This window comes from Copadichromis virginalis, linkage group LG1 (genome assembly GCF_057382275.1).
Source record: "Copadichromis virginalis isolate Kocher_CV1m ecotype Utaka linkage group LG1, C_Virginalis_male_GT1.1, whole genome shotgun sequence".
Taxonomy (NCBI): domain Eukaryota; kingdom Metazoa; phylum Chordata; class Actinopteri; order Cichliformes; family Cichlidae; genus Copadichromis; species Copadichromis virginalis.
In genome coordinates this window covers 3,894,067-3,920,864 of record NC_140618.1, presented here as the reverse complement: position 1 = coordinate 3,920,864, position 26,798 = coordinate 3,894,067, and the positions used below count along the sequence as shown (strand labels likewise).

The 26,798-nt window shown below is 42.1% G+C and overlaps 1 long non-coding RNA gene across 1 annotated transcript; it reads left to right on the top strand.

Annotated features, from left to right (window-relative positions):
* The first annotated feature begins 2,558 nt into the window (after nt 1-2,558).
* Nucleotides 2,559-3,050, top strand: LOC146718159 (uncharacterized). Its single transcript, XR_014920401.1, has 2 exons — nt 2,559-2,654; nt 2,722-3,050. It is a non-coding gene; the product is annotated as an uncharacterized LOC146718159 (long non-coding RNA).
* Nucleotides 3,051-26,798: the final 23,748 nt, after the last annotated feature.

Below are 26,798 nucleotides of genomic sequence, written 5' to 3'. Positions count from 1 at the left end.
GCTGAGAGGACAGGAGAGGAATATGACACAATATTTTGTGATGAACTGGACATTTAAAGCTCATATGTGAAGTCCTCACTCATGTTAGACTTTTTAAATCAGTGAGTGGCTCTGCAGATGATGTGTTGCTGAAGTTATCTGGTTATTTCAGAGTGAGAAACGTCTTTGAAAACAAACTAATTATGATAATTCTATGTTATTTAAAGTTTATACTGAACAGACAGTACAGGTTAAACTGGGTAGTTTGCAGTATTGTGGTATAGTTTGCAGTGATGGAGAATGATGGATGAGTGCAGGGCAGACGGTGGTAGCAGTAGAGAAATTATAAAAGAAAGGCATGGCACTGAAAGGAAATGAAATCGATGAGAGGATTGTGTAACAGCAAAGCTGGGGTAGAAGCATGATGTCAAGTGAATAAAAGCTTTTATAATCATATCTTGGGGCAAAGTCAGCAACTTTTCTGTTTTTATGATCACTGAAATTACAGCAAATTTAGATAATATTTCAAAGTAGCCAAAAAATACCCAGTGATGGGCATTATGCTGAGCTGCTAGACTTGATCTAAAAGCACCTTTCACAGCCACATTTCTCTTGCTGTGAAATGTATATACACCTTCACCTCAACTGTTTTAATTATTCTTAAGGTTTGTTACAACTAAAGCAAATGACAATTCAATCAGAATAATAATATAATATTGGAAGAAACTGTTTAATGAGCTTTAATGAATGTTTCAGGTAGGAGCAACAACTGGTTATGCTCAAGTTCAATTCATTCCAGCGCCAAGATTTCACTCAGGTAAGCGCCCTCTAAATTAGGGCAGGTAAGTCTGCAACTGAGACCATGTTAGAGTGGGTCAGGGAGGTTTTCAGGTAAGTTGGGAAGGGTGGGAACCAAAATACACCCCAGCCTGGTTACCAGTCTGTCACAGGCCAACACAGAGAGACTGACAACCATCCACAATCACAGGCTCTGTTCTGTGACTTCATACAGCAGGGGTAGGCAACTCCAGGCCTTGAGTGCCAGTGTCCTGCAGGTTTTAGATCGCACCCTGGGTTAACACACTTGAATCAAATGATTAGTTCATTACCAGGCCTCTGGAGAACTTCAAGAAATGCTGAGGAGTCATTTAACCCTTTAAATCAGCTGTGTTGGATCATGGACACATCTAAAACCTCCAGGACACCGGCACTCGAGGCCTGGAGTTGCCTACCCCTGTCATACAGAACTGTAGGAATACAAATACTACCAATACTACTGTTCCAAACTACTCCAGTAAAAGTACAGGCCCTGAAATGTACTCAAAGTAAGAAAGTAAATAGTAGCTGTTTGGAGGACGTTTCTATTTTTGTGCAAAGTTAACTGAACCTTGGGCTGTGTTAACATAATGATAAAATATTATCAGTAGACAGGAATAAAAACGTTAGTCTAAGTAAAATTTAAAAAAAAATCTAATTACACTCAGCTCGAATCTACAGAAAAAGAAGGAAAATAAAAAATATTTTCCATTGTCTCCATTGTAGAGGGTAACTTTTCCTCTAAACAGGAAAACGTGTACAGTCAGGTGTTAAAGTGGATTCAGCAGGTGGGGGAACACTAAACTGGTTGTAATGGCTCAGTGTGGGGAACAGAATCAAACTCACAATCATTTCTATTGACAGCTCGAGGAGATTTTCTTAGTGTACAGGCTGTGATCAGCTGGCCTGCTGCTCTTTGTGGATGTGCACAACTGAATTCAACCAGATGTGAGCAGATGTTTGATGAGTTGTCCTGGCTGATTTCCATCCCCTACACTGACAGTGCAACGTTTATGCTGTCTGTTTTCTAGATGGTATGAAGTTGGTATGAATGTGGAATTCAGTCAGTGGATCTAAGCATCATCAGCTAAAATTCATATGAATCTCTGCTACACTTCATCTGAGCATGAAACTACAGCCACTGTGCACCAGTCACACACAGTTCTTTACTTTAAATCCATCACAGTACACCAAACTAACCTGTTTATCCAGCACAAACCTGCAGATGATTTTCATGCAGTCTTTAAACAACACAGCTGTTCTGGTGTTGTCAAACATGACAAAACCATAGACCAAGATGCCCTTGGATAAATCTGGAGCTGACCTTTTTAGCAGAGCTGGAAAGAAAAGCGCACTGAGCATGAGCAAAGGACAACTTTAAGTTTGAAGGCTCTGAGTTAAAAAATAAATAAATAAATAAGTACGTTTGTGAGACTCAACAAATGAAAAGATGCTGCAGGAGCCCTGAAGCCAGAATTTGATTTTAAAAAGCTTGTAATTTGATAGTGTTGGGTTACTTTTGTTGTAGTAAAGTGGGAGGTTTGCACCGGATGAAGGGACCTTGAATGAGAGAGGCTGTTTGTCTTGGAACACCATACGCTTAATCTGAGTTCACTTTATTGGAACCAGTTTCCTCTTACAACAGGACAATGAGACAAATCACAGCTCCCAACTTTGCAGCAGGCAGTTGGTATTCTATATGTAATGAGGTCACGGGTAATTAGGTTACCATGGTTACTGGATCTCCCTACTAAGATGTGGGAACAGCTCCACTGTATGTTGCGCAAGAAGTGGCCATCGAACCAATCAGCTCTTGGGAGATGGTTTGGCGAGCATCTCAATGAAATGACACATATAATGTAAGGTGTTTGCTTCCTCTTTGCTTCTTCTTTTCTACTTTATTCTCACCTCGTCTCTTTTTCTCAGGTGTGCCAGGTGGAGTGATCAACGACCCCCCCGCCCATGTTCAAAGCATGCTGGGAAAACTGACCAAGCTGCATCCTCAGATCCCTGCTTCGTTGTGGGGATTCATTTTCTTTACTCCTCAGATGGATGTAGCCTGTTTTCTGCTGCTTTATTTGTTGCTTCAGTTACCTCATTTGTTTGGAGAGGGAAGTTCTGGGTCCTACGGCCCGATGCCTGGCTGGCTCAGGCTTCTTCCACTTTTTTGTTTCTTTTCGACCTTTAGTTTCTTTTACTGTTTAGAGGAAGAAACTTCTTCTAGTAACCAAAACATGGGTGTGGCATCCTCTTTAGATGTTGTATTCACTGAGATGAGTCTTAGACTTTCTGCTTGTGGCTATAAAATAACGTTTGAGGTTTAAGTTAAGATAAGATAAGATAAGATAAGATAAGATAAGATAAGATAACTCTTTATTTATGTATAAGGTGCCAATAAGAGGGAGAGCTGTGTGCCCAAGATTACCATCTCCATAATCTTCACTCTCACTGGCATCACAAGGATCACTTACATCCTTAAAGGAATTACTTGCATGCATGTTAACCTCATGATTTGAAACTCTGGCCATGTTTAATATGAGTACCACTGTAACAGCATGTATATGACAGAAAATAGGGGGGAAACAAAATAGGTCAAGTTTAGGGTTAAATGGTGTTCGTTATTCGGTTTGTAGGAAGTTCCAGTCCAGTTCGTGTCCTCAGATGTTTTGCAGTGGATCTGGTCCAGAATTAGCTAGGTCAGTGGGTTGAGCTGCTGGCAGCTGCTTGTTTCCACTGAGATGAAGCAGCAGTTTACTGGACAGTGCAAACGCAGTAGATGCTGGGAGCAACAGTCGGTGTTTCCACGCAGCTTGGCCGCCGTGTATGTAAGCGTTTACTCTGGCAGAATAGCAGTGGAGGAAATCCAGCTCGTTTCCATCAGCGCGGAGGGGGAGACGACCTCAAATGTTCCTCTTGATTAAAATATGTGGTCGGACGATCCTGCTGCACCCCCCACGCCCACCACCTCCAGCAGAAGCAGCAGCAGCCCTGAGCCAAGTGATGGAAATAACTCCCATTGTTCAAAGCTCTGTGGGATACCAACTGGCTGCGTTGCAAAGTCACAGAGTTTAATTCTCACTGTGCAAAGAAAGGAACGCAAATCCCCACAGAGCAATTTATTATTATCCCCCCTTCTAATAATATGCCCCTCCTAAAACACAGACTTACATCCTCTCTTGGCCTGTTTGAGCTCCAGCTGTGGATGAACCTACATCAGCAATTTTCTGACTCGAGGAGCAGGCCAACTTTTCTTTGACCAGCAAAGGGTTTATAAGAAATTTCTGGAATTTAGAGAAATTGACTCTGAATCCTTTTCTCTTAAAAAGGGGAGGAAATTTGGTGTCCTTTAAGCACATTCATGATGAATTTAAATCCCTTCTGGGCAGTGTTGGGGAGTAACGGAATACATGTACCGCCGTTACGTATTTAAAATACAAAATATGAGTAACTGTATTCCGTTACAGTTACCATTTAAAAAGGTGGTATTTATAATACAGTTACTTTGTTGAAATAAAGGGATTACACGGCAGTATTTTCCTGTTTCATATTGTTGCGGGTCAGGACTGTTTGGGTTTTGTTTGACAGCTATGTTCTGTTACAGGGTTGGTTACAGGGTAAAGCTCTCTCTGCGACTGTGTGTTTCCTGGGTGAGAGAGCGCTTTTTTGTTGTTGTTGTGCTAAGCTAATAGGCAGAATGCTACAGGCTCTAAAGAATGTAGCATCATGTTCAGTGTAGTCCGTGTTGCAGGGAGAATGGACTGCCATACACGTTATGTGTCTGTGAGCGCGAGGAGAGTGAAAAAGTACGAGCTGTCATCGAGCAGAAACGGGAGCTGGAAGCATGTAAATATAATAATAACCACTGCAGCCAAGAAGAGTGCCTGACGAGCCCAGCTGTAAGTAAGCTATTAGGACTCGACTGTACACCGTGTTCGTGTTTTCTTCCGAAACAATAAGTTCCGTTGGAGCAGCCTTTCAACGCCTCTCTCTGTCTCTCGTTAGCAAAGTTGACCCAGACAACAAAGTAAAGCTAGTTTTCGGCTATGAGCCTGACATGAACCCGACGTATTAGCCAGAGGTCCCTTTACCTCCAGTAATAGTAATAAATCACACAGCAATAGTACATTCATGTAGTTGTAAACAGCATGATAATATATTAGGTAATCCAAAGTATTCAGAATACGTTACTTTCATTGAGTAACTTAACGGAATACGTTACAAACTACATTTTGGGGCATGTAATCTGTAGTGGAATACATTTTAAAAGTAACCTTCCCAACACTGCTTCTGGGATCTGAAAAGTAAAGCCAATGCAGAAAAGCCTTAAACCTGCAGAATGAAGTCTGGAGAGACACGTTTGTTTATCTATCAACTTCTCCTGCTCTGCAGACTTAATTGCAACTTCTAAGCCTTAATAAAACATGGTGTTTATTTTGCAACTTACGATCCCTGTTAGAGTCCAAATGGACAATAAAGCAGGGTGTTATACCAGATGGGCCTTCCCTACTACCAACTACCATGTGAGCATGCAGTGTCAGCATATCCAGTTACAAACTAGTAAGATGGTGATTGTGAAAACACTCTCAACAGAAGTCTACTAACCACTGACTAACATCATGATGTCTATGAGCATATGTGCTAATCAGCATATGCTCCTGATGTCTTTACTGAAAGAGAAATGAAGCAGAAACACATCTGTCACAGACAGTGAGCTGAAAAAGGCAAGAAGAGGGAAATGATTAGAGGCGTTGAGAGTCTGCCACGAGGTGACCTGTGCAGTGTCTGACCTCCAGTTTGATTGCTGCACAGGTGGGTTTGCAAGCAGCACATACAGTATCTAGGGGAACAGAAGTAAATACTGTGTCAGCACTGGCAGCAAACTGTGTTAAATAATCAGCACATCTATAAATATTATAAAGAGAGGGAGGAGTTGCTGAGAGCCAGGCAGAGGAGCCATGGGGTAAAATATGGAGCGTAAAAGAGACAAAGTGAAGCCTGAGGTCAGGACCGTGTGAGCTCAGCCTCTGTGGAAAAGCTGGTTTGTTAGGTTGCACTCATACTGGGGAACTCACGTATGGATGTGTTACACGTTTCACTCCTAGCAGAGAGAAAAAAATCCAGTGAAGATGACTCTCTTGTTTCTCTCGGATTAATGAAATGTCCAACTGGTCTCAGTTCTCAAAAAAGCTTTTTGTGTTAAACATATGTTGGAAAATTGGGTCATCTTCCAATCAGTGCGTGTTCTTTGCAGCATAAAGGATGACCCCTGACTTCTTGACTGTATCCCTACTTGTGGCTGTCCTACAGTCTCCTCCTGCTTCCAGTCTTTGTTCTAAGTTATGCTAAAAATGCCGCGGCCCCTGTGAGAGTGTGGAAGCAGACAGGAGGAGTTAATTGTTCTTATAAAAAGAAATCACTCTGAGACGGTCGCAAGTATGGGACTGACTGAAACTGAAGACTTATCGGCGTATTAATGAGATGTGACAGTTTAATGAGCTGTCCATGAGGGTCGCTCAGTTCATCTCTAACAAAGAGTCAGAGTCATTTCTTTTTCTTCATGTGCTGGCACTATACTCTTGGCTCAGGGTGAATATAGGACAGCGTGAGCTCATGTGCTCTTATTGAACTCATTACATCACCTGCTGCTGTCCTCACAAACATTAACTGTAAAAGAGATGATTCAGAGGACATGTACAGGACATGTTCACCCTGCTGACACATTAACCACCGAAACCATTATTTATTATTGGATTATCATCGAGTGATGATTGTAGCAGGTTGAACAGAAATAAAGAAGCTCTTGCTTCACTGACGTCTTCTTGTCCCGTTTATTGTTTTCTTCTTAAAGCTGCTCAGTCAGGCAAACATAGGCGTGCGGACGAGCACGTCAGCGTGTTTTTCCTGACATCTAAATGTAGAAAAAGGACACTGTAGTGCAGAAGAAAAGCAGCAGGTGTTTTGGAAGCAGCCTGTGTCCTCATGCTGAGTTCTCAGCGCCGGTTCTGGTTACACTCAGCTGAAACTGTGGCTGTGCAACACGTTCTTTCTGAATCAGCTCTGATTTCTGAAGTTCTTGACCTTTGACCTTTCAGTTCGTACTGCCAAGAGTTGCATGCTTTGTTTTTTTGTCTCTTGTCCATTTCTCAGTCCAGTGGGAAACAGTGTGACATGAAAGAGAGAAATCTGTGTCACTGGGATTCAAAGTAACACAGAGCTTATGTGTTACTTCTAAAATAAAATAAAATAAACAATTAAAAAAACACACAGAGCTTCTGTAAAAATGTCAAAGAAGCAAATAACTTTTATTTTGAAAATCTGGCATAGCATTTCTTAGCAACAGCACTGGTTTATTTTTATCCCAAAGTAAAACAACCAAGTTAATGAGCATGAAAGAGCCACGAGGAGGAGGGCTGGTTTTGATTCATAACCAAATGAGCTGATAACCACAAGGTAACTTTTGGAAAAAACATTAGAAATAACACATACAGTTAGGAAGGGAAGCCAAACTCACTTTCTACTTCTTACATGTTCAAAACATGCTCGTTACTTTTGCTTTAACACATTTTGGTCAGTTATTGTTTCATCAGTGTGAGCCTTCAAACTTCAAAATGATTGATTCTAAACAGAAAAACAGAAACACACAATTTGTTTATTAATCGCCAGAGGATGTTGCATAAAAAGAGATCACGTGACAAAGTCAGGGGTTAAAAGTGGGACGGTGATTTTTAGTTTTTATGTGGGGGGGTTGTAACAACACCAGAACAGCTGCAGGTGTCTGTAAGTTCCTGGTACTTCAGCATCAAGCTAGCTCTACAGAAGAGGAGCAAACATGAAGGGAGTGACTTTATTTTGGTTTTGTATTTGTAAATCAGGATTTGTATGTGTACAAAAAAATTGTGTGTGCGTAAAAAAGATTTGTGTGTGGACTTAGCCAAAAAAAACCCTGCAAGTTACAAGTACGAATTTTGACCCTATTTTTCTTCCTTTCATCTGATTGGTCAATGTCATGTCAATCACAAATGTAACAATCCAATCAGAGAACAGATAGGTTTGGCTTTTTTGAACTGCAGGTCTTTGAAGGGAATAAATGCCCTTTTACATGCCAACCCAGCGTTTTCCTTCATCACCACGAAGGAAAACAGTCTGTGGTCGTCCGAGTTTGGTGATTTTTGTGTCACAGGTCTACGTGTTTAATACAGGGACTTCCACAGCCTTTTCAACAGCGCTGCGGACCGCGGGGTGGGGGCGGGCAGTGTTTTGGAAATGACAGTCTTCATTACAAAGCTTTCTTCGTTATGAATTAGCATACATGTTTTTATTGAACATTTGAAGAACTAGCAAAAAAAACAGAAACTCTTGTAGAGGACATAAAGTCAGAGATAGAAAAGACAAGGAGCAGGTGCATCTAGTACAGGTAGAGCTGCTGCAAAAACCCACAGAGCTCAGCAGCCAGCGACAAATTCTGGATCCTTTGCTTTTAGTTAGCAATTAGCATTAGCAGCACATCCTGCGTCCGATGTGAAAGGACTTTTATGCTGCGCACTGTGACTCACAGCAATGGTCCCGGGTCAGCCCTGACTTTGTGTTAAACTAATCCTAAAGTAATAATGGTATTTCTAACCACTGATGTACCACATTTTTCCTTTCAACAACTACTGAAAGTTAGGGGACCTAGCTGCTACCCTTCAAGGACCTGCAGTTCAAAAAAGCGCCCCTCCGACAGCCAAACCCATCTGTTCTCTGATTGGATGGTTACATTTGTGATTGACATGACATTGACCAATCAGATGAAAGGAAGAAAAATAGGGTCAAAATCCGTACTTGTAACTTGCAGGTTTTTTTTTGGCTAAGTCCACACACAAATCTTTTTTACGCACGCACAAATCTTTTTTACACATACAAATCTTTTTTACGCACACACAATTTCTTTTACACATACAAATCTTTTTTACACATACAAATCTTTTTTACACACACACAAATCTTTTTTACACATACAAATCTTTTTTACGCACACACAATTTCTTTTACACATACAAATCTTTTTTACACATACAAATCTTTTTTACGCACGCACAAATCTTTTTTACACATACAAATCTTTTTTACGCACACACAATTTCTTTTACACATACAAATCTTTTTTACGCACACACAATTTCTTTTACACATACAAATCTTTTTTATGCACACACAATTTCTTTTACACATACAAATCTTTTTTACGCACGCACAAATCTTTTTTACACATACAAATCATTTTTACGCACACACAATTTTTTTTTACACATACAAATCCTGATTTACAAGTACAAAATATTTATGACCACATTTTGAGCCCATAAAGTTAGAGAAACTGCCTTGAAGTGTAAGTGCTTGTAGGCATTTTGCAATGATTTGGTGGTTTCGGCTTGGCGATAATTTGTTCTTTTGTTTGTTTGTATGTAGCCAGAGCCACTGCCATATGTTTTTGTGCAAATTTTTTCATTGGGTATTTTGTGTTTCTTTCCGGTTTGAATCTTATCTCTAAGCCATTAAATCGCTGCAAGAACCCCTGCTATTGTGTCCTATGTAGCAACTATTTTGCCGGGCTACATAAATGTGCTTAAGTGTAAAACTGGGTCTCTAACACACTTCTCTTTTTGTTCTAGTTACCTTAGTTTGTACCATTCTGAGAAGGAAGCCCCACACAGTGTTGTATATGATATTACGTTTTTTGGTAGGATCCATCACTCAGTTGCCTTTTTCCCCCTTATGATATTACTCTGACAATTTCCTAACAAAAGTATTTTTGCTGGGTCTTTTGAAACTATAGCAGAAGCCACCAAAGCTGCTGCTCCTTACACTTAACTACCCAAACAGCATTTGGGTATTTTTGTGCTGTGCGATACTGATTCATTATGGCAGAGTCTTACTGACTTTATTAAACCTGATACCTTGTCTGCTCTCAGACATCCAGTGAGCATGGAGGAAGGAAAATGTGAGACCTGAGGGACTCAAACAAACAGCAATGTTGTGGTTTCCTCAGGAAGGAGGTTGGTCCAGTTCAGACCAGCTCTGGTGAACTCTGCAGACTACAATTACAGGATCAAAGAGCTGGTGGGAAATGTAATCCAACATTCCTGATTAATCAGTGGCTCCATCAAAACTGAAAGATTTCAAGTATAAACTGATAAAAGAGATGAACGTCTAAAAACCCAAGAAGTGTAATTTAGCAATTGACCATGTGAAAGAATACACTGCTAGTTCCAGATGTTCAATGAGCCACCAACTGGTGAACTAATAGTGAATATCAACCAGTCATTGGTTACTGTTTACTCCTGTGAGGAGGTGGATTTCTTGTTCTGGTCAGAGTGATGGGACAAATATCTGGGGCAGAGGTCTCCGCTGCGTGATAACGAATGCTGGGACAAAGAGGGGACCTTCCAGGGGGCCTGTGGATTCCCGCTTCCCAGAACTCTCTGGGGCAAAATCTGGAGGGCATCACATAACCACACCTCCTCCCTGTCTGCTAGTACCCAAGGCTGTCTGCTGGAGGTCAGACTGGAGTAAGCACAGCAACATGTTCGCCCTCATGTTTTCATCTGAAATTACACGCATTACAAAATACTTCTAACATAGGTCTGAGATATTTTTTATCCAACGCTGCTGCTGCTTTTTAACTTCTTTTAGCTCCTAGTTTTGGTTTTGTGGCACATTTCCAATCAGTGTCTCACTCAGGCTGAGCTCCAGTTGTGGCCCTGCTAATATTAATGCCCAAGATTCGCCTGTTCTCTGGCTCATATCAGTTTCTGCTGGTGTTACATAAGCTTTACAACTTTTGGAGAGAAAAACAGAAAAATAATGATGACGACAAAAGCTTTGTGCATAACTGGAGTCCAGGCCCGGCCCCTCAGGCAGATACCTACTGCGCTTCATAATCCAGTCCTGGCTAAGATTAAAGGAGGTTTCATGAACCTGATTGGATTTGTTTTTTGCTGTCCTGTCATCTTTTCAGAGTGTTAGGAACCAGAGGTCTACACCATGCAGGTTTCACAAAAGCAGTTGTGCACCATACTGTTTGGCTTAACATGCAGTGTGTTCCAGTGGGATAAAAAGATAAAAGAAAACTCTTTACTTAATTCCTCTAACAGCTTTAGCAGCTGTTTTCCGAAATCAGAAACATTAAAGTAAACCCCATAATTGTCCTCAGCTGTTCATGTCTCATGTTTGCAGCCAAAAGGCCATAAATTTCTGACAGTATTACGACTGAATCAAACTCTGTTAACAAAGTTTCCTGGAAGAATCTTTAAAAAGGAATACTCCAGAACCAGAACCAGATCCGCTGTGTTCCTATTGGTAAAGTAAAGCTCTGCGGGTGGTTTGAAGAAACTGAAGAAATTAGCAGTCACATTTTTCTTTATTTCTTACAGATTTTACCTTTTTGTGCATTTTTCTTTTTATCTGATACCTTTGTCTTTTTCCTCTTTTTCCTAGTGTCCTTATATATATAACTTAGGAAGTACATTTTTAAATGTACATTCCTTTAATTTCATGTGAGGGATGGCCACCTTACACATTTGAGTCGATTTGGTTCTGAGATCTGGTTTGGATCCTTGAGCTGTGGTAAAAGCTTGGCTTTTTTTAGATGATTGAATCCTTTTACTGTTTTGATTTCTGGACTGAGTGTGGGATATCTGCCTCCAGACTTGTTATATTTACTGGAATCCTTTCCTCCCTCTGTCCCTGCAATTTTCCCAGCAGTTGGTTGCCACATTCAGCACTCAGTATTGTTGGGACTGTTGTGCTGAACACTTGGTGACATGATTTTCCTCTTTTCTCCAAATGTCATGTACCATCAATTATTGTGAATGCAGAACCACCGTTCCTCTCTCAGCAGCTCATCATATGCTTTCTTTACATCCACAAAGACACAGTGAAGCTCCTTCGTCCTTTACATTAACACACTCAAAGCAAACAACACATCTGTAGTACTGAAGCATGAAGCCATACTCCATCTCACTGATCACCAACTCTCTTCTTCAACTAAACTTCAACAGCCTGTCACTCCCCAGCGGCTACGCTCTCTACCACTCTATCCACTTTCCATTAAAAATCATTCCCTTTTCTCTGATATCCAAGGTTTCTAGCACGCACACTGACAGCATTCAGCATCACCCCTTCAATATCCAGCTTCGTCTTCCCCACTGTTGCTGGCAATAGATATTAATGCATGTTACCAAATCAATGGCCTTTTATTTCTTTACAAAGATACTTATTTTAATAGAGAAAATCCAGCATTGACAAAGTGGTGATTAAACTCAAAGAAATGTTGACCATGCAACACGTTGGCTTATATACAGTTATCTGCCTTCAAATGTGTTGGAGCCAAAACTGCATGTGAAACACATTCAGTTAAGGAATCCTGAAGTAAATGTGCAATGCATACAAGATCACAGCTGCACAGGCAGTTGTTGTTGATAATGAGATTTTTCAAGAAGTGAAGTTACAGTTTTTTTCAATCGCTAACAAGCGCCTACCCATACTTCAGATACTTTTTCTAAACTCTTAACACAGACTCACACCTACAAAAACACAATTGGCCAAATGGATAATTTCCTTCTCAAAAATACATTTTGTTAAATATATACTAACTCTTCATTTCAAAATAGAACAAAATAGAACATTATCCAACGTCTGCTCCCTGGATAACAAACTGGATTACATCCGACTCCAGCAGGCCACACAGCGTGAGATTAGAGACTGCTGTGTCTTTGTTTTCACGGAAACATGGCTCAGCGAAAGAGTACCGGACGCCGCTATTCAGCTAAACGGGCTGGCCTCGTTTCGCGCCGACAGAAATGCAGCTCTGTGCGGTAAGACTCGCGGTGGCGGCTTGTGTGTTTACATCAACGAGAAATGGTGCAAGAACTCTGTGCTAGTCTCTAGTTATTGCTCATCGCTGGTGGAGTTTGTGACTGTTAGATGCAGACCTTTTTACTTACCACGGGAATTCACCACTGTTTTCATTATCGGAGTGTACATTCCACCTAGCGCTAATGCTAAGGAAGCGCTATGGGAATTGTATACAAAGATCAGTGAACTGCAAAATACACACCCGGATGGACTGTTTATTGTTGCTGGGGACTTCAACCATGCAAATCTCAAGTCAGTGCTTCCTAGATTCCATCAGTATGTGGACTTTGCAACGAGGGGAGAAAACACGCTGGATCTTGGTTACACAAACATCCCCGGCGCATATCGGGCAGAGCCCCGCCCCCACCTCGGCTACTCAGACCACATCTCTGTTATGCTAATTCCAGCATACAGACCACTCGTCAGGTGATCAAAACCGGTTCTGAAGCAGGTGAAAACCTGGCCAGCAGGAGCCATCTCTGCTCTTCAGGACTGTTTTGAGAGCACTGACTGGAACATGTTTAGAGAGGCTGCAACTTACGGCGACTTCACTGACTTGGAGGAGTACACATCATCAGTGTCCAGCAAGTGCACCGATGACGTCACTGTCTCCAAGATCATCATCTCACGACCCAACCAGAAACCGTGGATTACTGCGGAAGTGCGTGCACTTCTAAGGACCCGAGACTCTGCCTTCAAAGAGGGAGATAAGGTGGCGCTTAGAAGAGCGAGGGCTGAACTTTCTCGGGCCATCAGAGAGGCGAAGCGCGCACACGCCCAGAGAATCCACAACCACTTCAAGGACAGCGGCGACACACGACGCATGTGGCAGGGCTTACAAGCCATCGCTAACTACAGGACGACACCACCTGCCTGTGACAGTGACGGCTCCCTCCCAGATGTGCTTAACAACTTCTATGCTCGGTTCGACAGGCAGAACGACGTGGCGGCGAGGAAGACCACCCCTCCTCCGAACGACCAGGTCCTGTGTCTCACTACAGCTGAGGTGAGGAAAACTCTACGCAGAGTCAATCCACGTAAAGCTGCTGGACCAGACAACATCCCAGGCAGAGTGCTCAGAGAATGTGCTGATCAGCTGGCAAATGTTCTCACCGACATCTTCAACATCTCTCTGAGCAGTGCCGTTGTCCCCACGTGCTTCAAGGCCACCACCATCGTCCCCGTGCCCAAGAAGTCTTCTGTGTCCTGTCTCAATGACTACCGCCCTATCGCACTTACACCCACCATCATGAAGTGCTTCGAACGGCTCGTCATGAGACACATCAAGACCCTGCTGCCCCCCTCACTGGACCCAATGCAATTTGCATACCGCCATAACCGCTCAACGGACGACGCCATCTCCACTGCACTCCATCTTGCCCTGACACACTTGGACAAGAAGGACTCACACGTCCGAATGCTGTACATAGATTTCAGCTCAGCATTTAACACGATCATCCCCCAACAACTGATCGGAAAGCTGAGCCTGTTAGGCCTGAACACCTCCCTCTGCAACTGGATCCTGGACTTTCTGACCGGAAGGCCTCAGTCAGTACGGATCGGGAACTGCACCTCCAGCACCACCACACTGAGCACTGGGGCCCCACAAGGCTGTGTGCTCAGTCCTCTGCTGTTCACACTGCTGACTCATGACTGTGTAACAACACATAGTTCAAATCACATCATTAAATTCGCTGATGACACGACCGTGGTGGGTCTCATTAGCAAGAACGACGAGTCAGCGTACAGAGAGGAAGTGCAGAGACTAACGGACTGGTGTAAGGACAACAACCTGTCTCTGAATGTTGACAAGACAAAAGAGATGGTTGTTGACTTTAGGAGGACACGAGGCGACCACTCACCGCTGAGCATCAACGGCTCCTCTGTGGAGATCGTTGACAGCACCAAATTCCTGGGTGTACACCTGGAGAAGGACCTCGGCTGGTCCCTCAACACCAGCTCCCTGCACAAGAAAGCCCAACAGCGTCTCTTCTTTCTGAGAAGACTGAGAAAGGCCCGGCTTCCACCACCGATCCTGACCACCTTCTATAGAGGAACTATTGAGAGCATCCTGAGCGGCTGCATCACTGTCTGGTTTGGGAGCTGTGCCATATCAGACCGCAAGACCCTACAGCGGATAGTGGGAACAGCAGAGAAGATCATTGGAGTCTCTCTACCCTCTATTGAGGACATCTACACCACACGCTGCATTCGCAAAGCCACCAGCATTGTGGCTGATCGGACACACCCCTCTCACACACTCTTTACACTCCTGCCATCTGGAAAAAGGTACCGAAGCATTCGGGCACGCACATCCAGACTGTGCAACAGCTTTTTTCCACAAGCCATCCGTCTCCTCAGCAAAAAGGGACTGACTGATAAACACGCACCCACACACATACACTAACATTATCACTCAGCTTAACTCAAATACCTCAAAACATTGAGACTGGACTGACTAACCAACACAAGCGCAAACACACTGACCTACACCACCAAACCATCGCACACACCAACCTGTAAATGCTCTTTTGCACAATATTATTACTAGATATATTATATATTTTTTTTTTTTTTTGCACTAACTTGTCTTGTAGCACCTTGGTTCCTGGAGGAACGTTGTTTCGCCTCACTGTGTATTTTTAAACTGTATATGGTTGAAGTGACAATAAAGTTGAACTTGAACTTGACTTGAACTTGAACATCTTTCTCTGCACACACTAACTGTACAAAAACACTATAAATCTGACTCAAAATGAAATTAGTCTGTCAAAGAATAACACTTGTTTTCACTCCACAAGGTACATGCAGTCAATCAAAGTACACCAGGTTTCAAAATACTGGCTATTATTGACATTACAAAAACTGCATAGACTTTTATGTTTCAGTTTTACAGGTATTTGCATGCGAAACATGCAATCCACCATTTTGACACCAGAAATGTCTTGGTTGGTAACTGTATGTCCACATGTACAGTAATGTTCACATTCAAAAGCATTCCAGTAAAAAGCAAACAAGTTTTTGTTTCTTTTCTGTTTACTACAGGAGGTACAGTAGAAACACGGTATGATAGGACAGAGAAAGTTTTACAGTATTGCTTACAGTGAACAAAATATCCATGAAACACACAAGAGCATTCTGAACAAAAAAACAACAGCAAAAAGCCAAGATAAAAAAAAAGGGGGGGGGGGGGGGGGGGCTAAAAAAAGGCAAAACATTTGCATCTAATCTCTGCGATCTTCAGGGTTAGGCCACATGTTTTCATCAACATCACATCTGATGTTATCCAAGTCGATACACCTGGGATAAAACCGCCTGGTATGTCGGATCCACCCTTGGCAATCGTCAACTGTGATGTCCCTGGAGCCAGCATCCATGGCTTCAAGGAGGGACATCTGGTCATGTGGCTGATGGTCATAAACCTTCCACCTCCATGCAGAAAAGAACTCCTCTATGGGGTTGAGGAAAGGTGAATAGGGTGGAAGGAAGAGACTTACCAGTCTTGGGTGGACTTCAAACCATGTTGTTATTGCTTGCAAGTGATGGAAAGCCACATTGTCCCAGGTAATTACAAAGGTCCTCATGTTTTCACCCTCCTGACCCTGCTCTGGAACCAGGCGCTGGTGGAGATCATTGAGAAAGGCAAGCAAGCGCTCTGTATTATAGGGTCCAACCTGACATCTGTGAAGGAGTAATCCTGCATTTGCAATTGCTGCACACATGGTAATGTTTGCCCCTCTCTGTCCTGGCACATCAACTGTGGCCCTTTTTCCAATTACATTTCGTCCACGTCGACGCCTTTTGGCCAGATTGAATCCTGCCTCATCGATGTCTATGAATTCATGAGGGGCCTGGTTGGCCTCCAATTCCATAACTCTCTGAAACAAAGTTTATGTAAGTCATGTTATTACTGTATACCATACTGTACTGTAACCTAGTATTGTGTAGGTTACCTACTTGCAAAGTGCAAAGCTTATAGAACTGGACATTGGATTGAATATACACTGTACCTGGACATATTGTCGTCGTAGCTCCTTGACCCTCTCACTGTTCCTCTCAAAGGGAACAGTGTAGAGCTGCTTCATCCGCACTCTGTGTTTGGACAATGTCCGCGTAATGGTTGTGAGGCTGATTCTATCGATATTGTCAAATATCTCATGGTCCGCCACAATTCTAGTTTGAATTTCACGCAGTTTTATTGCATTATTTGCAGTAACCATTTCTACAATGGCAAGCTCCTGATCATTACTGAGGAGCTTTCCTCTTCCCCCAGAGGGTGGAAGACGTTGCATTCTTTAGAAAGACAAAAAATTCAACATATGCATTACTGTATGACCATATTGACATGTCAAGTGAGAATAGAAACAATTCATGTAAAATGCAATACTTACCTATTGGTTTGTTGAAAGATGCGTATAATGGAGGCAACCGTTGACCGCCTCAAATTGGGCTGCACTCTTTCACCAGCCTCTCTTAGTGAAAGACCATGGTTGATTACATGGTCAATGATAGTGGCACGAATTTCATCACTGACTACTGTTCTTGCAGCCCTTGGAATGCCACCACCACGCATTCTTACACCTCTACCTTGCCCTCTCCTTGGGCCTGCTCTTCTCCCTGGGCCCCTTGCTCTTACTCTTCCTCGACCAGACATTACAGTGTTTGTCTTTTTTTTGTTTCCAAAAACATCACTCCTCAAGGTCTTGCCTTATAAACCCCACTGAGTCTAAGCCAGAATGGAAGAAGCTGTGGTTGGCCCAATTTACCCAACATAAATAAGCTGTGTCTCAATTATTCAGTTGTTTGTTTATTATCAGCTGAGATATATTTTTGATATTGATATTGTTTTTGTACTGATATCATTGCAGAAGCAGAGGCTTTTATACTGTATCTAAGGTTTGGAATATTGTTTTTGCTATTGTGGGATGTTGTGTGTTAACATTCGTAGATACTACAAGAACAGTCCATAATTTTGTTGGGAGGTATAGCTTGTCTGTTAAGAAAATGTAAGCATTGTGGAAATGTGTTCACTGACTGCATATTGGGTGAACACGACATGAAATGTGTGAATGGTATGGCCACAACAGACCGATGCTGTGCTAATTGTGTTTAGAGTTTTGCAAATGTGACAACTGTTTGGACAAACGCTTGTTAGCGACTGAAAAAAACTGTAACAAGCAAGAAAACTACATGTAAACTTACAGGCCACATGAATCTGAGTGGCCACACACACACACACAGATACTTTTTCACCTTTCTGCACTACATTACATGGTCCTCAGACTGAAATAAAAATGTTAATGATTTCCATCAGGGGTGTCAAACTCAAATACACAGTGGGCCAAAATTCAAAACTGGAACTAACGGGCTAACATTAATAATTATTGAAAAAAATCTTCCTCCAGATATAAGAAACAATCTTTTCTTATTGACTCAAACAAATTTTGCTGAAAAACTGAATATGGAACAAGCAAGGCTTAATACTAAACGATATATATTAGCTGTATAATACCAGTAGGCCAGCTCTAATAGTAATGGCTTCGCGGGCCAAATGTAATTACACTGCAGGCCAAATTTGGCCCGTGGGCCAGAGTTTGACACCTATGATTCACATCATGGGAAGTTTGTGTCTCTTGTCCCCCATGGAGCGGTGACTCAGCACAATGTGAAGGTGTGATCACATTCAGATTTCCACAACAGGAGTAAAACATGTGCACACACACGGTGCTGAGTGTTAACAGATGCGTGTCCTCCGGCTGGCTGCTTGGCTCTCACTCCTCTGCAGGTCTGATTGCTTGGTGCAGACTTAATGCAGCGTGAAACTCAAGAATCTCTCTGAACAAACAGCAGAAAGCTGTAACCTCAGATGGCAGAAGACGTAATGAGAGCAGGATTGTGCAATGATATGATGGTTGTTTCATAACTGCTAACAAGCCCATATTTCTCCCATTGTGTTAAAGGGGACTTCTCAGAATCTTTGTGTAATGGATATATATAGCTACCAGAGGCCTGGGAGCTTGAGGGTCCTGTGATCTCCGATGTAGTTCCTGGGACATCCTGGAGCCACTTGCCTAGCTTGTAAGTCACGGCACCCGGCACTCCGATTACCACTGGGACCACTGTTGCCTTTACCCTCCACATCTTCTCGAGCTCTCCTATGAGCCCTTGGTACTTCTCCAGCTTCTTGTGTTCCTTCTTCCTGATGTTGCTGTCACTTGGTATCGCTGCATCTATCACGTGGAGGGAGTGGAGGGTGAAGGTAACAGTGATCTTAGTGGTAATTGGAGCGCTCGGTGCAGTAACCCCCCAAGCTAGGGGCAAATATGCATTTGGAGCAAATCTACCAAATCAACAGTTTGTTTTTTTTTTACTGAAACATATTCCAATTATAGTTATATAACAGACATAGACATAATATGTAGACTCTCAGCTTTCATTTGAGGGTATCAACATTCAAATTGGATGAAGGGTCCTTAACATGTGCCACATTCATTCTATAAGGACCAAAAGTAATTGGACAATTGACTCAAAGGGTGTTTCTGGGGCAGGTGTGGGCAATTCCTTCGCTATGTCATTATCAATCAAGCAGAAAAAGGCTTACAGTTGCCGATTTGAGGTGTGGTGCTTGCATTTGGAAGTTTTTTCTGTGAAGAGACAACATGCCATCAAGGGAGCTCTCCATGCAGGTAAAACAAACTATTCTTAAGCTGCGGAAAAAAAAACATTTGAGAAAAAGCAGCACGGTGGCACGGTGGTTAGCACTGTTGCTGCACAGCAAGAAGGTCCTGAGTCCAGTTCCACCATCTGGCAGGGGTCTTTCTGTGTGGAGTTTGCATGTTCTCCCCGTGTTTGCGTGGGTTCTCCCCGGGCTCTCTGGCTTCCTCCCACAGTCCAAAGACATGCAGTTAGTGGGGATAGGTTAATTGATCAATCCAAATTGCCCATAGGTGTGAATGCAGGAGTGAATACGAGTGCGAATGGTTGTCTGTCTCTGTGTGTTAGTCCTGCGACAGACTGGCGACCTGTCCAGGGTGTACCCCACCTCTCGCCCTATCACAGCTGGGATAGGCTCCAGCGGTCCTGAAAAGGATTAGCGGAAGCGAATGGATGGATGGATAGACATTTGAGGAATTGCTACGATTATTACGAGTGGAAAAAGCTACAGTTTGGTACATCCTGAAAAAGAAAAAGAAAAAACAGGTGAACTCAGCAATGCAAAAAGACCTAGCCGTCCACGGAAGACAACAGTGGGGGACAGTGTTGGGAAGGTTACTTTTAAAATGTATCCCACTACAGATTACAGATTACATGCCCCACAATGTATTTTGTAACGTATTCCATTATGTTACTCAATGAAAGTAACGTATTTTGAATACTTTGGATTACTTAATATGTTGTCATGCTTTTTACAGCTACATGAATGTACTATTGCTGTGTGATTTATTACTTTTACTGAAGGTTACTCTCCATACCATACCATAAATCTTAATATAAATGAGTAACAGTAGGTGGACATTAGGTAAGGCTGCACTTTTTGCAGTGATCTCGTATAGAAAACTATTCCGCGCGTAAATAAAACAGGTCCGCGGCTCCGAACCGTAGTAAAGGGACCTCTGGCTAATACGTCGGGTTCGTGTCGGGCTCGTAGCTGAAAACTAGCTTTACTTTGTTATCTGGGTCAAGTTTGCTAGTGAGAGACAGAGAGAGGCGTTGAAAGGCTGCTCCAACCAAACGTATTGTTTCGGAAGAAAACACGAACACAGTGTACAGTCGAGTCTTAACAGCTTACTTACAACTGGGCTACACTGCCCATGAGGCTACATTCTTTAGGGCTATGTCTGTAACACTCAGCCTGTTGCCTTCATATTAAATCATTTTGTGAATAATTTAAAAAAATATTTCTTCACGTCATTATGCTCGATGCAAGTAGAGGTGACGTGCCGCGAGATTGAGACACAGGCATTAGAGGCTTTTAATGCGTGTTTTGTTTGGGTTTCCACCGGCGTGGAGAGGGCATAGCCTTATGAAACAGGAGAACACCACCATGTAATCCCTTTATTTCAACAAAGTAACTGTATTCTGAATACCACATTTTTAAACAGTAACTGTAACGGAATACAGTTACTCATGTTTTGTATTTTAAATACGTAACGGCGGTACATGTATTCCATTATTCCCCAACACTGCGTGATAGACGCAGCAATACCGAATGACAGCAACATCCCCAACACTGGTGGTGGATGATGATGACATTTGCATGGTGAAGAGAAACCCCTTGACAACAGCCAACCAAGTGAAGAACACTCTCCTGGAGGTAGGGATATCGATTCTTTGGACAGATGAAACCAAGATCAACCTCTACCAGAACCACAGCAAAAAAAAAGTATGGAGAAGGCGTGGAACAGCTCATGATCCAAGCACGCCGCATCATCTCTAAAACACGGCGGAGACAGTGTGATGGCTTGGGCGTGCATAGCTGCCAGTGGCACCAGGACACTAGTGTTTATTGGCACAGGACAGAGTCAGCTGAGGTGTTCAGAGACTCACTGTCTGCTCAAATCCAGCTAAATGCAGTCAAATTGACTGGACGGCATTTTGTAATACAGATGGACAATGAGCCAAAAAACAAGACAAAACAAAAAAACTGTTTAGTTTCCCACATTTGTATGCAATCTTTTTGCTCAGCCCACTTTTAAAATCCATTGTGGTAATGTACAGAATTAAATTAGAAAAATGTTGTCACTCTCTGTCCAAATATTTAGGGACCTAACTGTATGCAAAACGGAGATTTGCTCAAGTCTAACGAAGCCTCATTTGCAACAGTTTTCCATGCTGCACCCATATGGAAAACAAATCCTCTCAACTGTTTGAATCTAATCACATGCTGCAGGTCCAGGCTTAGGACATCCTGTTGTCTATGGCACAAATTATGTCCCTTTAATATGTGTACTGGAGATGATTCTCAAAAATGCAGTGGCTGTCGTCAAAGTGTCTGATCAGAGACCAGCAGCTGGAAGCTGTTAAGTCTACTTAATGTCTATTAAACTGTTCTCCAGAGCTTCAGCTGTTCTCCTTTCCATGAAGCTGTTGTGAAATATTAAACTGACTGAATTTTGCTGCAAAAACACTGGACCCCTACAGTTTAACTGAGTGTTCGCAGCAGTAGTGTGGCTGAACTTTGGATATGAGGACAAGTATGTTACTGGCCAATGGGATTCACTCAGTTTTTTCCACTTCAGCACTCAGTTTGTGGTTCTCATGTTTATGCTTAAAGTCCTCTCTTACACTGTGGCTCAGACTGACCATACCCCTAATCCATTCAGGGTTAGGGGTATGGCTTGGTTAATGTTAACCTCTTTATTGAATATTTGCTTGCTTAAAACAGCTTTTAACTGTCAAGGTATGTGGGGAAAAGCATTGCCTTTATTTACAGTGTAGCCCCTGTGTCTCCCTCTGTGTGTCAAAGTGGACATCGTGATGTGAGTATTGTTTTTGTTCCCACTCCTTGTGTTCTGTGTTTCTTTTTCTTTTTTTTTGAAAAAATTACTTTATTTAAATATCAAAATACACAATTACAAATACACATAATACAAGCACCATGCACAAATTATTCACATCTTGTTTTACATTTTACAATAATAAAAGCTCCCACGGCAAGTTGTTACCTAGTTTCATATCTCTCGTTTTCCTTCTTCTCAGCTCAGTTACAATGTTTTTACGTACTACGAAACTACTTATCATTTTTTGTTCTATAACCCCTTTAGCCCTTGTTTTCCATATGTGTACATTTATAATGCACATCACCAACCAAAACAATCTCCTTTTATTTTCACTCATCTTTTCTTTAAACAAACCATATCTTACTGATTTTGTATTATTTTCAATATTAAAACCTACTTTATCTATCCTCCTTATTTCAACCGTCCTGTAACATGATATCAATAGATGATCAAGAGTTTCGTCTTCATCACAATTCTCCATGGGGCATTTCTTTGTAGTAACGAAGCAACTCCACAGAACTACAGCTCTTACTGGGAGACGTCCGACAGAGATAAGCCACACTGTATCTCTCATGTTCTCGGATATTACTTTATCATATATGTTTTTAACTATTTTCTGATTTTCTTCTTTTTCCACAGCCTTATATTGTATCATACCTTCATTTTTTTTAGATTGATTTTATTATATATTTGTTTTGAGTTTAATTGTAAAAGATTTAAGCCATCCAATTTCCACTGATCCACAAGATCCCCAAACACAAGTTTAAAGTATGGCACTCCCGTTCGGGCTCTCCCTTTCATTTTTTTCCACAAAGATTTCTTCCCTTGGATCCAGTGGGTGCTTCGCTCAAATGCGCTATATACATTTTTTAGAAAAGGAATCATCAAAATAACGCTAAGATCTGGCGCTCCTAATCCTCCATTTTCTTTTCCTTTATACATTAATTTCCTCTGCGTTACTTCGCGGTTTCTTCTGTTCTGTGTTTCCTCATCCCGTCATGTGCTCCTAAATGTTCTCGTTCTCCCTCCAAGCCGTCTCTGTGTACTTCCTCTTTTACTTTGAAGGTCTGTGTCTCATGTAAGTGTATTCTGCTTTGCTTCCTTTCTCGTCAGTTCTGATTTCTCCCAGCTGTGTTTCCCCCCTGTCTCCCGTTCCCTTATTGCTAGGGGTGGGTTTTTATAATCGATTCATCGATTAAAATCGATTCTGGCTTGGATAACGTAAAATCGATTCATTAAAATCCTGAATCGATTTTTTAATATAAATTTATTTTGTCCGAAATGCCAGAATCTCTGGTGACATCTCACAAAATTTCACGAACCACCAAACAGTAAATGAGAGCAGGTACAGGGATTCTGCACATAGACTTAAACACACAGCGCGACCCGCGGATCAGAATCAGTTAGATGTCGCCTTTCTCACAGTCGGGGCTGAAAGCCGACAGCTCGCTGATCCGGGTCCGCGCTTTGTGTTCACGCCCTTTATGCGCTGATTCTAAAGCTGTTAGTTTGATCTCTCTCCAAACAATATTGACCGAACCAGCAGCAAAAGAAGATCCAAACGCTTCACATAAACATCGTCATGAATTCACTCTTTTACTGTTTTGCTTCCATTGCGATGCGCAGCTCTCTCTCTCTCCCTCTCTCCCTCCCCCTCTCTCTCCCCCCCCCCCCCCCCCCCCTCTCTCTCGAACAGTTTCGCTTTCTTCATTATTCGCTTGCTTGTTACACAAGTCTACTGTTGCTTACAGCGCTGTCGGCCGCTGTTTTTTCCCCTTTTACATTCTTCCGAAAAGAAAACCTCATTTCTGCTGTTCAATACTGAACAAATTGAAACTTTTTAAAATTATTCAAAATGCAAAATGCTTAGCCGTGTCTCTAATAAAACCGCTGTAACGTCAGAGGTAATGTTGATTAATTAATGGTTTTCTTTCGTTTTTGATGTACTGCAGAATATTTTTATAAAATCCCAGGCCAGGAAAATCACCTACATGTTTTTCTGTGTTTTATCTTCAGCTACTTTGACACAAAGGCATCTGCTGTGATGCTCACACCTTGGATAAAGTCTTGAGAGTGTCAGCTTCCTTTTTATAGATACAAAAATATGTAAATGTCCTGATCTGAATTATATCTCTGACTGTCAAAATTTCCCAGATTTAAATCGAATCGAATCGAATTAAATCGAATCGTGGATCGAATCGATTCGGGACCTTGTGAATCGGAATTGAATCGATTCTAGAAATCAGTGACGATACCCAGCCCTACTTATTGCCCCTGTGAATATATAAGCCCTGTGTTTTCTCTTGCTGGTTGCTGGTTCTTCTGTGATGTCTTCCCCAACTCGCCCTGTGTTTCCTCCGTGGTCCTTCCTGTGTTCCTTTGCATGTCACTCTGTGAGTTTTGGTTTCACTTTCATGTATTTAGGTTTTCCCAGTTTAGTTATTTCTTAGTTCCTGTCCTCGCCATCTCCACCTTAAATAAACTCACTCCTTATACCGACCTGCCTGCACTTGGGTCCTCGCTTTACCTCCACACGGCCTGCCTCGCAAGCCGTGACACACACATTCCAGAACAAAGGGAAACAAGGGACAGCAGCACAATACACACATACGGCCATCCAAAATAAACAAGTCCACAGAGTGCTCATGAACCCTGGGTCCCCCAGACCCAGGTCCTTGACATAAAACTGTAATCCAAAAAAGCTGGAATTGGACTTCATTTTAAATGCAACATCTTCTAGTTCTGAAAAATGCGGTTAAAGCAAAACCTCGTACTGGACAGATCACCTCAGATGGCAGAAGTGTATGTCAGAAGGATAACAACATTTTTTATTAAAATGTAAAAAATAATAGAAATGATTGCTCAGTATTAAGTGTCGTTTATTAAAACAGATATGCAGGTTGTAAGTCATAAAATAAATTTTTAATCTTTAATCTCAGTCCATCATTTAACTCTTAGAAAACCCAAACATACTCAGGTGGTTTTCGGTTCTGACTGGATTTGTAATTTCTTCACTGAACATAAATGAACTCATTTGTATAGCTCAGAACTGGTTCAGTTTACATTGTTCTCATGCCTCAGGATGTAACCTCTCAGACAGAGGTGCTAAAATGAGGTGATCTGACCTGTAATTATGCTATTCTTGCAAAAACACCCCACCCTGCAGCTGTTTAAGCAGGGCAATGCCCACGCACACAGTGGCAGAGTAGCGCAGGCCTTCAGCATTCCCTGGCCAGCATTTATTACCAATATGCGTCTTGTTGAACATGCCTGAGACATGCTGGGTCTACATCAGTCACAACCAATGACCACAGCACAGGTGAAAGCTGCAGCAACACATCCGCCACTTGTCCAGACAGGTGACTGAAGGTGTGACCAGCCTAAGAGTCAGGTTTTGTGTGTTTATATTTTGTTTCTATGTACCCATCATCACTGGCTGTGTATCAAGTAATATGACACATTTCAAGTGTAAGTAAATGTAAGAATAAACCGTAGCAAACAGTGCTGGGCGAGTCATGTAAAAAACTGTACAACATTCCTCTTTATTCAGCGTGACAAAAAACCCACGTCTCCTGCCTGACAACAACTGAAGGGTGAAAACAAGCAGTTTGTTTTCTTTTGTTCGATGTGTAACGTGAAGAGGAACACTAAGCAAAACCAAATGCTGCACTTCAGGGGAAGATCCCCCAGGCATGAGAAAACAGAAACCTCCATTCCTCAGTGGAGCTGTTGTCTTCTTTTTTTCACTTAGAAATTCATCAGGCATCGGCTGAGGCAGGGACAGAGGGTCTCTGACAGAGCACTTCTGTTTCACTGCGATGTCTCTGTTGGTCTGATGTGAAAGCAGATTAGGCTAACTTCTGGTCACCTTTGTCTGCAGTTTCACTCCAAAGTCTGAGCCCTGATTAGTTCACATGCGCTGCTCAGTGCTACAACGCATGTCCTAGTTTGTGTCCAGATATGATCACATTCACAAAGCCTTGCTTAGACACCTGTAGCAGCACGTAGTTTCATGTTCTTATGCTGAAGCATTTTGATCTCTGATGCTGAACAATGCTGCAGATTAGTTATTGACTTGTTATTGTTGGTGTGGCTCCAAAGTGTAGTGGCTTATGCATCTGCCTAACAAACCAAAGATCCTTGAGTCACTCCTCCGAGGAGATGGAAGTCCCTTGGGTTTTCATCAGGGAAAGCATCCTAGATAAAATCTACCAAATCAAATATGTTTGGCCACCCAGCGTGGCGACGAGGGAACAGCGGAAAGTAGCTTTTATTGTTTGTGTGAAACTAGTTTATAACAAAATATAACAATGCAACATTCACACAATTAGAGCGTGCACAGATAAGCCAAACCCAGTGTCCACTCACACACTGAGGCTTTACTATTAATCCTGTGTCATACAGAATCAATCATTTAAGATCAAAACAGTCAAATTTAATGACTACAACATTTTGCAGCTTATTGCAAGTTATACCTAAGTAGACTCCTTGTAATTGAGCATTTTAGATTAATTTATAAGTACATTTACTAAATCTGAGTACTTTCTCCATCTCTATAAGACAGTTTAAAATAATTAGATTTTGTACAGTTACTCAGACAAGTGGTGT